At 47.6% G+C, this 15,131-nt stretch overlaps 1 protein-coding gene across 6 annotated transcripts in view; it reads left to right on the forward strand.

The window, feature by feature from the left end:
* Positions 1–15,131, forward strand: part of DLGAP4 (DLG associated protein 4) — a 194,288-nt gene that overhangs the window by 106,026 nt on the left and 73,131 nt on the right. For all 6 annotated transcript variants that reach the window (XM_068913074.1, XM_068913077.1, XM_068913079.1 and 3 more), the window contains exon 3: positions 6,071–6,163. The gene's annotated coding sequence lies outside the window, so the exon portion shown is untranslated. The remainder of the gene's footprint in view (positions 1–6,070; positions 6,164–15,131) is intronic.

Here is a 15,131-nt window from a genome sequence, read left to right on the forward strand (position 1 = left end):
AGATTCACAGCTTTTGCATCACCTGGAAGAGAGGACATTCCCAAAGACTAAATCACCACTGGGATGGGCTGACCTCCCCCATAGACCCCAGAAATGACTGGAAGAACCTAGTACCAATGGGCAGGGGATGTGAACCCCCTCCACAACACCTAGCTGAAGCAAGAGCATTCCCCATTGCCTTTCCTGAGACTGTCTAGCATTTGTCCTTTTCTCTCCATAGGACTGAGCAGCACACTTGTCCATTTGATGTTTGATGCTGTTCTCCATCTGTGGTACTCGCAGTGCTATTTCAAGGAAAAGAAAAAACCCCACCCTTTTACAATGCCATAAATTTGGGCTGTCTCATGTACCCATGAAAACAGGGGCCCTAAGCTTGCATAAATGTCCCATTTGTCACAGTGGCCCCAACCACAAGTACTGCCACTTTTGGAAATGTAGTAGCAAGTGGGGAAGAGATCCCGGGATTAATCTATCCTTCAGGTCCCATAACTGTGTTTGAACTGTCTTGGGAAAAAAACCTCCCAAGTGACTTGAGCTTTTGGCCATGATGGAGAATGTGCTGCCGTGCCTGGTGGAGCAGAAGCCCTTTTTATGGCTGATTCTCCTTGTTTGTTAAAAATAAAACCTTTGTTTTCCTGGGGTCTGAACTGGTCCATCTTGAGCTTCCAGTCCCTAGATGCTGTTGCAGGACAGCAGCACTGAAGTTCTGGGTGCAGCACTGAAGAGCCCTCTGTTGTCAACCTTTTAAGGACTTGTGGTCTGTAGTTAATTCACTTGTGTTTCTGGGGTCCCTCAGAGTGAGCCACATTGTTCAGTCATCCTCATGGATCTTCTCTAAACTATCTCCAGTTTATCAATATCCTTCCAGATATTGAGCGGCCAGAAATGGGCCCACTATTCCAATAAGATACCATCAGAGCCACAAACAGACTCTGCTTCTATTGTGATGTCCATCACTGATCAAGGCAGGTTATCATTTGGACCATCATTTTGCACAGAGATCCTGTGTCCAGCTGTTTAGCCAGCATGTCCCTCAAGTCCATCGTGGGCCTTGGAACTATAAACTAGTCTATAGCTCTCAGTGCAAATCACTCCAGTCAAGTTCCTCATAATAAGGCAGGCACTTTTTCATGCCCATCACAAAAATGCATACAGAGCAGGCTAGCAGGGTCACCAGGATGAGCTTGGCAGGTCACTGAAGGCCCCCTATATTCTCTGTCTTATGCTTTCTCTGCTAGCACCCAGATCTATAAGCATTTATGATCATGTGCTTTAGAGGTGGATGTGACTCAAAAACCAGGCCTCGCCCTTTACCAATGCCATGACATTCAATGTCCATTTTTGTGCCCTCATTCCTCCGTAAAGGTGTTCATTTTAACATTTACTGATTTTAACAATCCGATCATGCGACTCTCCTAGCAAGATTTTAGGAGCACAACTAGGTCGAGTTCATGTCCGTATGTGAGCAGGGTTTATTATCCAGGCTCCTTAGTGCTGGTGTGAAGACAATTAAAGATTTTTTTTCTCTTCAAGTCCCTTGCTGTTTGGAACAATCTTATTCTCAACATCTTGATGTCACATTAAATGAAGACTCCTAAATTCTCCCTACTTGCCCTTCTCTTCCATTGTTTCATATCCTTTTGGGTACTGCATCTGTCCTGCACCCCCCCCTTGCTCCCCATCCCCTCAGAGGGAGGCCTTTCCCCATGAACAGCATCTCCTTCTGGACTGCTGCATCCTGTCAGGTTCTGCCAGCTCACACCCTCGCACTGCCTGCCAGGCACCACTGCAGGAGCTTTCTTCCTGCAGAGGAAAGAAGATTCCCCAGCATGGCCTGCCCCATCAGTGCCCTTTTGCATTCCCTGTTGTGTCCCAGGAGCTGTTTCCTGTGAGGTGCATTGTTAGCGTGGATGTGCCAGTCACTGAGGGAATCCTTCCCTGCCAACTGCAGGTTACCCAGTCTTGCGGACACATAGAGTGTCTGTGCTCCAGAGAGGGAACACGCCACCTCCCTGATTAGTAGAAACCCTCAGTAAAAGCATCCCTCTTCCTTGACAGGTGCCCTTGTGGGCTTGATTATGGGCATGAACTGAATAGAATTCCTCGGTTGTGCTCTATTCTGCTCTCTCTCAGACCTCCACTGGGAACCTCAGAGCTCCTGTTTCCACACTAAGAACCTGGTAACTTCTATACATAGGGCATTCTTCTGCCTCCTCTTCTCTCTGGTGCTACCGCCCTTCCCATGCTTATCCCTAGTAAGGCAGAGCAGACCCTAGTTGTCTGCCTTGGGTGGTTAATTGGTAAATTAATGAAACTAAATTAAATGAAGGGCTGCACCAGAGGGGAGGGTGATGTTCTTTCAAGTGAAATAGATTTCAGTCACTCAAGCACATTCTCTCCTAGGTTTTTCTCACTCATATAATCACAAACTCCAAGACACGTGTCCGAGTGGCCTGGCCAGGATGAGTCGTATGCAAAAAATAAGAAAAGAAACACTGCTATTGAGGGCTCTCTATGTTTCTGGAGATTCTCCTGACTGACCATGATGTACTTGCTTTTGGATAGGTTTTCTATGCCCTTTAGGAGTCAGCCGTTACTGTGGGAGGACCTTTTGCCTCAATATCTTGCTTACTTCAACTTCCATAAGTCCGAGGCAAGGTTAGTGCACATTGTCTTTTTGCTCTTGTTCTGGGTATCTTCCTGTTGGGAAAGCAGGAAGAGGAATAACAGGTGCAATGCCATGTAACCTTGTTTCCTTGTTCAGTCATGACCCAACTACAGTTCTTCTGCTGAAAAGTTATCTGTGCTGGGTCCTTAGCAGAGTGCAGGTCTTCTGGGCAAGGAACACATCTCTCACTGAATACCAGGCTGATTGCTGCCCATCACATCCTTGGTTAACAGTATTCACAGCTCTTTCAACCCTTGCTCTATTGTTTCCTCTGGTGTTTCCACACACAAACATTTCCATTCATGCTTCTTTCTTAATATTGGCTACAAATCTCTCCTGTTATGAACAGCTGTATCTCATCTGTGCTCTCCATTCTCTCCACAGTCTCATTTTTTCCTTTCTTGAATCTGAGGCAGTGACAGCTCTCAAATCAGGCCCCAAGCATCCTTCATACAAAATTTAATCCTTGCTTGGAGACATGAAGCAGCTCAATCTATTTGTTTTATCCAGAGAAATGGTTATGGGATTAGAGGTACAAGAACACACATATATTTATTTTCACTATTTCTGTTGCTGGAATTGTACAGTGAGATGCTATGGCCTGGTGTATGAAGGAGAGCAGCCCAGACGTTTATAATGATTATACCTGAACTTACAGTCTATAAATCTAAGTATTAGAGAGAACTTGAGTTACAGATGGTAGCAGGGAGAAGGGAACACTGCATTTCCAATAGCCTTTGCCATAAATGGAAGCTTGGCTGTGATCTTCACTCATTTCCGACAGCATATGTGTTAGAGCTGCTATTCTCCTCCATTCCTATGGTATTGAGCTCATAGGACCTTCCCTCACAGGCTCACAGCCTTTTCTCACAAGCCAGAGGCTCTAGATAAGTTCATTCAGATGCTTCCTTTCATTTCTTTGCAGTACAACTGTATCCAGCATGGGGCTGACTGGGGAATACAGATGCACAGGCAGGTCACTTTGCTAGTTCTCTGACAGCTAGGACTTCATTTCGTCTCAGGTTTAACAAGAAGCAGAGACGGGAAGTTTGCTGAGGCTCTTTTGAAGTTTGGAAGAGAAGCAAAATATCCTTACAGCAGGAGGTGAGGGAAGGGAGCCAGGGAGGGACCTCCCTTTTTCACACAGACCCTGGCTGAAAAGCTGCTCTTTGAGCCTTTAACATTTCATGGTATTTTCACTGGCTCAGTAAATCCCAGCATTCTTTGCACCTTCCCAGGAACTACTATGAGTACTCTCCATGTCTTGCTCTGCTCAGGCTGTGGCCACAATAGTGTGGCCCCAGAATGGCTGCCTGGAAGTGAAAGCCCATCCATCCCTTTGCATTGTGCTGCTATGTGAGAAGGCTGTGCTTTCCACTCTGCAAACATGATTGAAACACTCATCCCCAGAACTTCATCTAGCAATCCAAAAAGACAATGGGCTCCCTTTTGTGTAAACAGAAATGCCTCCTTCTGTCACTTAGCTGCAGTCATCTCTGAAGTGGAAATACCAAGGATCAAGAAGGCCAGCCATGAGGCCATATCGGTTCCTCTTGAAGGACCTCTCCAGGTTATGTTTCAAGGCCATCAGAACCACATGGGCTACAGAATAGCAGGTTGTGTCCACTGTCTCCTTCCAGAGCAAGACTCAGAGGAGCAGCAATCATGAGTTGATATTTTATACTCCTTTTGTAAAACCTTGCAACCATGGTCATCCCATCAGCTGGTCACTCACAGCAACTGAAATGATGATGAAAGCTCTCTGGGGATGGCGCTGCTGCCCCAGAGCTGTGTCTGTCTAGCTAGCTTTTCCCTCCTTGGTACAGGCTGTAAGGAGGAATGTTGAGCATGTTTGGAAGGAAATGTGGTCCCTCTAGGGTAACCTAAGCACACATTGCACCTGGGATGTCTGTAAAGCCCCCAAGAATGAGTTATCCTGGGGAGAAAACACCTCCTGCTTGGGGGGTGACAGGTGCATCTGTGAGAGAGTAGGATCTCACATGCGCTGAGGTACCTAGCTCTCCTTTCTGGGGACAGAGTTCCTGTCTTCTTACTGCCACTATGGCACTGGTTTGGTCTTCCTCCCCTTGATCAGAGACGGAGTCAAACTACACCACTCAGATCCAGCTTTCCTAGAAAAATTGTTGAGGCTTGTATCCTTGTTCCATCCTTCCACCAAGCATCTTGAACTGTGTAAACTACACTACTGTGTAAACCCCTTTCAGCTATGGGAAGGTCTCCTTAAGACCCAAATGGCCTGTCATATATCCAGCTAGGAAGCAAGAGAAATACCATCACAGAAAGGGCCGAGCTCTCCATGTTACTATGATTTTGTTACTACTTGCTTCTCAGTGGTGAAAGACTGCCCCAGATTGTCCCAGCCTGGCTCCTGCATCTTCTGGATACAGAAGAGAAAACACACGCACACACAAGCCTACCTTGGAAATTAATTAACGTAAACCTCAAATAATATTTAATCTCACTGATAAGAAAACCTAGGCTGCTTTCTCTGTTGTGATGCACAGGTGTTAGAGGACATTAAGAAAGATTGGTATTTTTCCCATATTTATTTACTTTGCTTTTGTACAGGGAGTGTTTTTTTCAGCTGGTTGCAGTGTAGTTAATGGTGAATGACAATGAGGAAAGCACCACAACATTTTTGTTGCAATACAGTAGCACCTAGTAACCAGCCAGAAGAGATTTACAGTGTGGGCCATTAAAGCAAAAGTTTAATAAGGAGCATTGGTGGGTGAAAGTAAGATGCAGATTTTGCCAGCTGCATAGCTGAAACACACCAAAGGTAACTGGCTGTCAATCTGCCACTCCTGAGAAGTGCTTTATCCCCAAGATTGTCCTTCCTGCCTTACAAAACTCTGTTCTCCCAGGATGCACAGTGAAGTGGTCAACCCAGAAGAAAAGGTAGAGGGCTACACAATCATTTCTGCTCAGGACAGTAAACTGTTAGCACAGATAAGAAACAAAGATACAACCACTAGCAGCAAGGGAGGTTCCTTGTGGGATTATTTCATGACACAGAAGCAAGGGAAAGAAAGCCAAAGAGCACTTTCCTGCAAAGGGGCTCACCCCAGCCCTGTGCCCCTAAGCAGGGAGCCCTGGCATTTTGCATATTCTCCTCCTCACCTAGCTGATTTCCACTCCATTCTTTTAATCCACATGCAAGACAAAGGGACATGGAACCCACTTCCCACTTCTGCCTCCTTACCAGGGATGCTTTCCAGCATTTCCCCTGTGCATTTGCTAGACCTTAATGTAGACAACCTGGTTGTAAATCAGACTTCAGTGACTTTATGCCATCAAAATTTTGGCCTGGGATGTTTGGCAGGAAGACGCTACAGTGGTCTGTGACCTGATGATGTTTTCCCCTTTCTCTTTGCCTGGCAGGTCTTCATGAGGGACAGCTCTGGAGCCCAGAGAGACACAAGGTGCAGAGGATGCTGAATCTGGCCTAGCTCTAAACCCAGCAAGCTGTCAGAGGTACAGTATGGCCCAGGGCTGAATTTGGGGCTCTTCAAAAACAGCTAAAGGGAAAAGGCGGGGGGAGGGGGGGGGGAATGAGCCAGCTGTGTGCATGTAGTATGAGGGATGGCAGAGAGGGAGGGAGAGGGAGAGGGAAGGAGAGGGAAACCGGGGGAATGGGAGCTGAGGAGGGTATTTCAGTGACAACCCTCCCTCCATCTAGTAGTGAATTCTGCAGCACGCCCATTGCTAAAATAAAGTTATGAAATCTAATATCGATTGCTATAGTAACATCACGCCTCCACATTGACCTAGTTTGAGACAAAGGAAGTGCTCCTGCAGCTTTGAGCATGCAGGAGGCTGCAGGTGAGTTTCACTCTCTTCTCTGGGAAGAATGGTGGAGGGACCTGTCGATTCTTCTCCACCTGCTTCCACTTGCCCCAGGACCCTCAGGCAACATGAGATGCTTTGTCTCAGGCACTGAGCAAATACACTGCAAGACTGTCTCAGTCCTGCATCCCAAATACAGGCAGGATCCCACCTAGCTTCAGCTGTAGGTTCAGGCAACAGGATCATCTGCCTTAACACCATGCAACATCTTTGCAAAGCTGGAGAGATCTGGTGGCTCAACAGCAATGGCCACCACCATTCGGAGCATCCTGTTGCTGTTGTGTCAAAAACATTTAGGGCAAGAAGCATGTCCTTGTCCTCCCAGCTATGCCCACCTCCCTCTCATCTGCTTTAGTCCCCAGGATCACTGGTCCTGGGGCTGCTTCTGACTTTGGTAGCAGTGAGAAAGGAGGATCTGGCTGGCATTTGGAGGTAGAGTGGTAGTATAGGAGGCCACATAAAGCACCTTGTGTTCTTTTGTGTTAATAAATTTTTCAGTGTACATATGGAAAACCTCCATCCCTGAGAATTGCAGTATTCTCTGTAGGGTAGAGGACAGGCTCATGTTAAGTGCTTTTCGTCTTCCGCCTGCTCCATGGAGGGTTTTGCTAATATGCTCAGCCGGCAAGGCTTCTTGAACAACACTAACCAAAAGAAATCAGTCTTGCTCCCAAACAGTCTCATGAGTTGCTTCCAGACAAGCTGGAACATGCACCATATTGTCACCAACGTGTGGCTGGAATGCATTGTAAGAGAGAAGAGACTATACCTATGTTTCAAAATTCAGTGACCTTCACTCATTTCCCTGGTCCTTCCACTCCAGCTCATCAGCCCTCCTGCTTTCTTCCTGAAAACTCTTCCTTTCTTATCTTTTCCTTTGTATTTCATTTGTCTCTTGACCTACTTAATTTCTTGCATTTCCTTCTTCAGAGCAGACCCATCTCTCCAGATCCTGGAGAACTTTGATGAAACTTCTATTTAGGGACAATCAAATAAGTTTTATAGTTTCTGGGAGTTTGTTCCCTTGGAGTTGGTTATATTAACAGGGATACTTGCATGAAAATAAGTTTTCTCTCTCTCTCTCTCTCTCTCTCTCTCTCTCTCTCTCTCTCAAGAGTTCATCTGCTCCTCCAGCTTATTCAATACCTGATGTCAAAAGCCTTTGTCATATTGCAGCCACTGATTTTCACAGAAAATGGTTGCGTTGATACCAAAAAAAAAAGTATCTAAAGTATCTAGATCATATAAGGAAGAAAAATTATTCTGTGCTTCCTGGTTGATCCCAGCCCAGACCCAATCCCTCCCCATCACCACCGGTATCAAGTGGCAGTCCTAGCAGAGATGTCCATTTGACTGAAGGGCAGGCAGGGAGCCTTCATGACCATAGGCCTGCACTGATGCTCACAGGGCCACTGCGGCACTTTCCAACTACCATGAGGCTATTGGAGTGGTATGAAGATTCCTTATTTAAAAGACTTAAATCACATCTTAAGTGAGGTGTAAGTAGGTCCCTCCAGCAGTGACATGGGACCTGGCAGCTTTGAGAAGTCAGTGCTGCGTGCTTTCTTGAGCTCATACACCAATGTAGCTGCTCTGGGACCTGTTTCATCTATCTTTAGCTGCCTGGAAGCTAGGTGTATAGGCAGACCGGCCTAGCCCTTTGGCAACCTTCAGGCAATGGAGATGGACTGGCCTTCATAAAGCAATTTGCCCATCTCCTATGGAGGTATCTCAGGTAGATGGGGCAAATCACTCACTGGCAGGTCCTCTCTCTATTCTCCCTTGCTGTATGGGGAGTGAGGGGGAAACAGCTAGTCCTCCTGATAATGCTGTCACACATCTTGTGGGAAAGCCTAGGTGACATTAACCCCAAGCTGGGTTCCCTCAGGAGAAGTTGACCTAAGTTCTTCTCAGCATCCCAGGACAGGCAGCACTGCCTGCTGCTTGGAACTACAACCCACTCTGTACCTGGGAGAAAGCTTCCCAGAAGCAGTGGAAAAACTCCCAAGGAGAAAATGAGCAGCAGACTGAGGCTGGAGGAAGACCTGTTTTGTAATGAATTGTTCTAAGTAGCAGCCTGCTATTTTTATTCCTTGCAGCTTGATTCTGAACTCTTTGAATCATCATTAATGTAATACCCTGGAAGCCAGCTGCCCCCCGTAGCTGAATGCGATATGAAGTGTCCCTGCTAATTCAGGGAACGTTTGAAATCATGTGTGTAGGCAGACCGACGTCACGTACACCACAGTATACAATTTTTTAAGCTTCTGGCGGCGGGGTTTGGGGAGTCATTTTTCTAGTGCTGGTTGCGAATCATTTATTCCTTATCTAGGTAGTTATTAGCACACTGCTTGGTTTCTATATATAAAAGCCACCCATGTGTTTGCAGCCAGCTTGGATGGCTGGGCTGAGGTTAAGTGGGAGGTTAGGATATGTGGATCCTTAGGAGAGCTGATCGGCAGAGGGCAAGACTAGTTGACGCCAAAGGGTGCCTGCAGCTCAGTCAGGACAGGGGGCTATTCTTTGCGGAGGACTCGTGCCCAGAGTAGTCCCATGTTACAGGCTGCCTCTTCTCCTGATATTTCTACCTGCCTCTTCCCTTGACCAACACCTGAATGGCTTCCTGGCCCTTCATGGTCAGCCCTGTCTCAGTGATAAACATCCCTCCCCCAGCCAGTGCTGCACAGGTGCACCCCGCTTTGGAAGTTATATAAATGTCAGCAGAAAAGCTAGATGTCAGCAGAGAAGCTAGAGGTAGCGAGCCTTTGGCTTCTTCCTGGTGCTAGCTAGACCAGACCTGGTTGTGTGCCTGGTGTTTTACACAAGGGCAGTGCATTTGTGGCACACTATGTTCTTCAGCTGGGACATGATAGAGGTTAGGGTGAGAGAGTGAAGCTCTCCTAGGAGCCACGGTGGTGGGTTGCTCCTTCCATTTAACAAGAACTAAGCCCACCAGGCTAGCATGCCAGATGGGGAACAGCTTTGGCTATCCACAGGGAGTAAACTCAGAAGCTGTCAGAAAGCTCTGGTGCCATTTTTCACCATGACTATAAACTAACCTGGGAGAGCAATGGGAACAGCAGGAAAACTACAGCTAAGCTGTGAGGGGGAGGCAGAAAGGCAGAGAAGAGACAGAAGCAAGGGAGGTGGGGAAAAATACTTTTAGCTGTGGTTTTGGGGAGAAATAAAAGCTCTGCATGCGCCAGCTTCTGGATCAAGTCAGCTCTCAGTCAGGGCAGCCATGGCTGTGTTTGCAGTGGAGGTTGTCTAAAGAGAGGGCATGGACCTTTTGGATTAGATGTGTGCCAAGCACATAATAAAAGGGAAGGAGGCTGGCTGGGCCAGCACAGAGCCAGCACCTATTGCTGCCAGAAAGGAGCTAAAGGCCTTTGGTTTGAAACATAGCCACTAGAACATTCCTTGCAGCTCATCAGTTTCTAAAGGAACTGAAGCACCCCCAGTGCAGAGTGCCCGAGCCCCACACCTGGGAGACCGTCTCCACCATGCACACTGCCAGCAACAGCACACGAACACATACACACAACTTACAGCCACATAGACATGTTTGTCTCATCCTACAGTCCCAACAAGCACATAACTCCCTATCACAGTGCATCCAACCAGATCTTACATAGTCTTATGCTCCAAACAGCACAAGTAACACACATTCTGATTTTCTCTTCCTCATGCACACACACATATACATACACAAAGTACATGCCTTGACAGCCCAGCTACACACCTCTCGACTCTGGCTGTCCCTCTCAACCCACATTCACCCCCTTCCCACAACAGTGCTTACAACCTCAGATGCACATCTGGAGCACAGCAGCAGATGAATGAAAGGCTTTGTGCTCTTGGTGCCCTACCAGGCCTGATTGAAAAGGACTGGACCCATCTAAGTGAACCCCAGCACCAGATCACCCTGTCCAACATCTTAAAAGTAAGCACTGGGTAATTGCAAAGTGAAATTGGACCCTGGTAATGGACTGAAGCAGAAAGAAGCTTTGAGAGGCAAGGCTGGCTTTGTTCCTTGGGGCTTGAGCCTGTTCTTAATGAGCAAGTAGTAGCCTTTGTGGTCAGCGGTCCTCTGGCAGGACAAGCACCTCTGCTGTCCTCACCACATTAGAGCAACAGAGGAATTATTGTGGCATGATGGAGATGAACCTGTGGCCAAAATATCCTGGGCAGCTGTTCTCTTGAGGACACAGTGCACAGCTTGGTGGGGACATCTCCAAAACATACAGTTAGTCTCCAGGAGTGGAAAGGAGGAAGGAGATCTTCTGTTCTCCATGTGCAGGATAAACAGCACCGGACATCACAGACTGGAACTGCCACCAGAGAGATCCAGGCTGGATAGCAGAAACTCTAGAGATTTTTCAGGACTGCAAAGACAGACAAATATTTTCAGGACAGCTCACTGGAGTTCTGTCCTGGGTAGAGTCCTCCTTCGCTCCTTCTGCCAGGAGTTACAAACCATTATTTTAAGGATCCACCTAGCCACAGTAACTCACCATACAGTGCATGGCTGTCTGGCTGGGCAACTGCTCAGATTGACAGTCAGAAGCTGATTATGGATATGAGAGCCAGGACAGGATAGATAGCTAGGAAAATATTGCTTGCAAGTATCTATACTGTATTGCAGCTGGCTTTTCTTCTCCATCCAGTGCCTTTCATTTATCACCTGCACTGTCCAGAGTGCAGGCCAGCCTAATCCCTTTGCTGTTAAAAAGAGACCGCAGAGCAAATATTTGCACTCAGTGAAGTCTCTCTTACAACAATGGAGGCTTTTCAGCTCACAATTAAGATGTGATTCAGTCTTCCTGAAGTGGAGTGAACCATCTCCCTCCAGCTTCAGCAGCCCCCAGACCAGTCCCATCTCCCACTCACTATAGAAGAGTACAGTAGCTGTGGACCCTATAGGATATTGGCAGCCCTCAGCCAGAGGAGAGGATCCCCTGCTGAGCAGGAAGCTTCTTCAGGCAAGGGCTATCATCTCCTGCATTATTTGAGATTTCATATACACCATTCAGTCCTTGGAGCTGCAGATGTATTTTGCAGGATGCACTGCCTGTAAGTCAGTTCAGTGCTGCCTGTCTGACTCTGCAAACAGGCGGCTCCAGCACCTCTGCAGCTGCCCAGTGCTTCCTAATCTGTCAGAGAAGAAGCTGATTCCAGGTGTGGCTCACAATGGATTGGGAGACACAAAACTGCCAGAAATCAGAGCCAGTCATCTGCTTTACCTCAGTAGCCTCTGACCATTAGCAAAGCCACTGGGAAGAGAAAGGGAGACTCAGGAAAAAAACACAGGCTGAGGAGAAGGAAGGTCATGGAGCCATGCAGCAAAATCAGTTCCTTCCTCTGGACTCAGGGATGCAGCTTCTCCTTAATGGTTTGGCAGGGTCTTATTATTGCCTGAACTGCTCTGGATGCCCTTCACTGTGGGAGGCAGTGATCGGGGGCAGAGGGTAGGGTTGTGCACCTCCTCCCTGTGCTGACGTGACTTGGGGTGGGGGGGACACAGCAAGCAGGGGCACTCAGGGGCTATCCTGGGAGACAGCCCTTGCTCAGTTTGTGAGCCATAGGGGTCATGGATTTGAGAAATTTAATTTCAAGCTTTTTCATCCTTCCAAATTAAAAAAATGATGGGGAAAAGGCTTTGGGTTTTTTTTTTAACCTCCTCCCCCTCCAACCCCACCTCTTGAGGAAGTGACTAGGATTGCAGAAAGGAATTGCAATGTAATGAGAAGTTTAATCCTTCTTAAAGGGAAACCAGTTCACAGAGGATGCAAGCTCAGTGGGTTGGGGAACTGAGAGCTTGAGGATCCCCAAAGGGGCTTTGAGCTGCACTGAGCCCCAGCAGCACCCAGGACCCTGTCTCCTGCCTCACAAGCCCTGACCCCACACATTCCCAGCAGCAAGACCAGCGACAGCACCCTCCATGGTGCAGCCAGTCATCAAGCGAAGGAATACCCACAGTGAGCAGGACAGGCAGGAGGATCGGGGCCTGTTGGCAGCCTTGCAAGAGCCTGAAGGAGGAAAAGAAAGGAATAAATTCTCTGCCACATAGAAGCGAGTGTCCACTGTTGGCAAGAGCATGCCAGCCTGGGAGAAAGTGAGCTCCCCGGCCTCCCCAGCTCCCCATCCCTTTTGCTCCCAGCCTTCCAGCCCATGGCACAAGATTCACTTTTCCTTCATTCTGTCTGGTCCTCACAGCCATTCCTCCTGCCTCTCTGCTTCCTGAGCCTTCCCTGAGCCAGTCCAGCCCCTAGCCTCATTCTTCCCTTCTGAGTAGGCTTTCATTTCATTTCTTTTCATTTACATTTCATTTACATTTACATTTACATTTCATTTCATTTCATTTCCCTATTTATTTTTAATCCTAAGGCAGTTTTACTTCATTCCAGAGTCCAGTGCCCAGGGATGACGAAAGCAGTGATGCCGATGTGCTTTATGGCAAAGTAGTCACTGGGCTGAAGTCTCTCTCTCTGTCTCTCTCCCTCAGAACTGCCTGGGAGATTTCTGCCTCAAATACTGATTGCCTTTTGTAGGAAAAGACGTATTTACTATCAACATCCAAAGACATCCCATTAGAATCAAATCAGCAGCTGCATCATTTCCTTAGGGACTGTCTTACTGCCTTAGCATAATGTGATGGGAGAAGCACAGTCACCATCAGAGCTGAGATGGCTGATGACAGCCATGCTGGAACAGAAAGACCTTTCCAGGAGTTCAGAGCCAGGGCATAGAAGGCAAGGAAGGGAAAAGGAGGCCTACTATGGCCTAACAGGATCACGGGAGGATTTGGGCTCTCCCATCTGCAGGGCTTCCCCTCTGAGTCGGGCAGGAGTGAGCTTGTCCATTCATGGCCATCTGGAATTTAAAGGACTAGGTATATTGCTCATTTTGGACCCCCCTATCTTCCTCTTCTGCCCAAAGATCAAATCCCTTCCTGCTCAGAAGCAACATTGTTTCCTCTGAGAACATCACCTGGGGCCTTTTGCCACAGCCCTTTAGCCACTGGATTGATGCTAGGGCGCACAGAGCAGGAGCAGGGCTGCCTGGCACATGTGTGAGTCTCTATTCTGGGGGCACTTCTCCAGCTGGCATGCACAGCTGCTCCCCTGGTCCAGGTGAGTGCTGCCCCTGTGGAAAAGAGACTCCAGAGAGGCTGATGCACTTATCTGCAGAAGAGCACAAAGGGAGGAAAAAAGGGTAGCACCCACAGGAACCATGAGCAGCAGGACACCAGCCAAGACTGACAATGCTTCAAGTGTTTTGGCAAGAAGGGCTGCTTTGGTACCAAGGTTCCCCTGGCTCAGCCTGGAATAACAGCCATGTTATGGCTAAAACTTATGGAAACCATCCATGGAAATCCTTCCAAGTGGTGGAGAGACCTGAAGGCCAAGTCATCTCTCCCACACCACCCAAAGCCCAGGTGAGGTGGCTGGGCACAGGGCTACGATTGAAGGCCACCAGGCCAGCCGCAGGGTCACTCAGTTGGCCAGGGGTGCAGGGTGAAAATCTATTCCATAGCAGCTCTCAGATCTGCAGCAGTTCAGAAGGATTTACCCCATGCGGCCATACAGCTTCTCTACATGAGTTTCAGGGGAGGTAGGACAGGCAAAAACCAGTCTTCCATAGGGCCATGGGATCCCTTGGGGACAAGAGCAGTGCAAGGCCATAGGTTCTCATTAGCCAGAGCTGCTGGGGGGCAGCTGGCATTGCCTAGAAGTGCAGTCAGTTGAATTCGTGACTTGGGCGATGAGCAGGACTCCCCACAGAGTCAAATTAGCTGGAAAGAGGGAGTGGGAGTCTCTGCACCAGAGCAGAGAGAAAAGCCCAGGCAGGGCTCACCTATTGTCTGTGAGCTTCTGCTTTAAAAAGACCCATCCTTTGCCAGCCTGCTGGGAGTGACAGGGTTAGATGGAGACTTTTTAATCATGTTTTCAAACCCACCAAGCTATAGGATAAATTGTACTTCTTCTAATTTTTTTTTTCATTTCCAAGTAATTATTAAAAACCCTATCTGCTTTCCAGCATGAATGCATTTTTCTCTGTCTGAGCAAGGAAAACAAGCCAGTCAATTCCTATCTTCCTTCAGTGTTTGCTGACTCTGCTCCCCTTGTCAGCTCAGTCCTAGCTGCTTTTGCTTACCAGATTGCATGCAGGACAACAGGTTCCTCAGGAAGATTAGAGTCAAATCTGCAGCAGAACACAGAGAAGAACCTAGGAGTCCTGTCTACCAGTCGGATTATCCTAATACTGGAAGATGGCTTTTCTGCACATAACCCTGCACTCCCAGTTCCCAGAGCAGCACCTTCAGCTTATCCAAGGAGCAACTGTTCAGCTACATGTACACATTTTGGGGCTCTGGATATTCCAAAAGTAGCCTAGGACCCCAGTTCTCAGGTTTTTTTATACCCATAGAATGCTTCAGTGTTTGCTAGTTGCCTTCAAGCTACACTTAAACTAAAAATAAAAGAAAATATGTAACTAAACTAAAAGGTAAAAGGAAATAAGAATTAGTTTATACACTACACAATTTCAAATAGGTTTTAAGTATGAAAAAAACAACCAATAGCTCATTGATTTC

Source organism: Struthio camelus, chromosome 18, assembly GCF_040807025.1.
Source record: "Struthio camelus isolate bStrCam1 chromosome 18, bStrCam1.hap1, whole genome shotgun sequence".
Classification (NCBI taxonomy): Eukaryota; Metazoa; Chordata; class Aves; order Struthioniformes; family Struthionidae; genus Struthio; species Struthio camelus.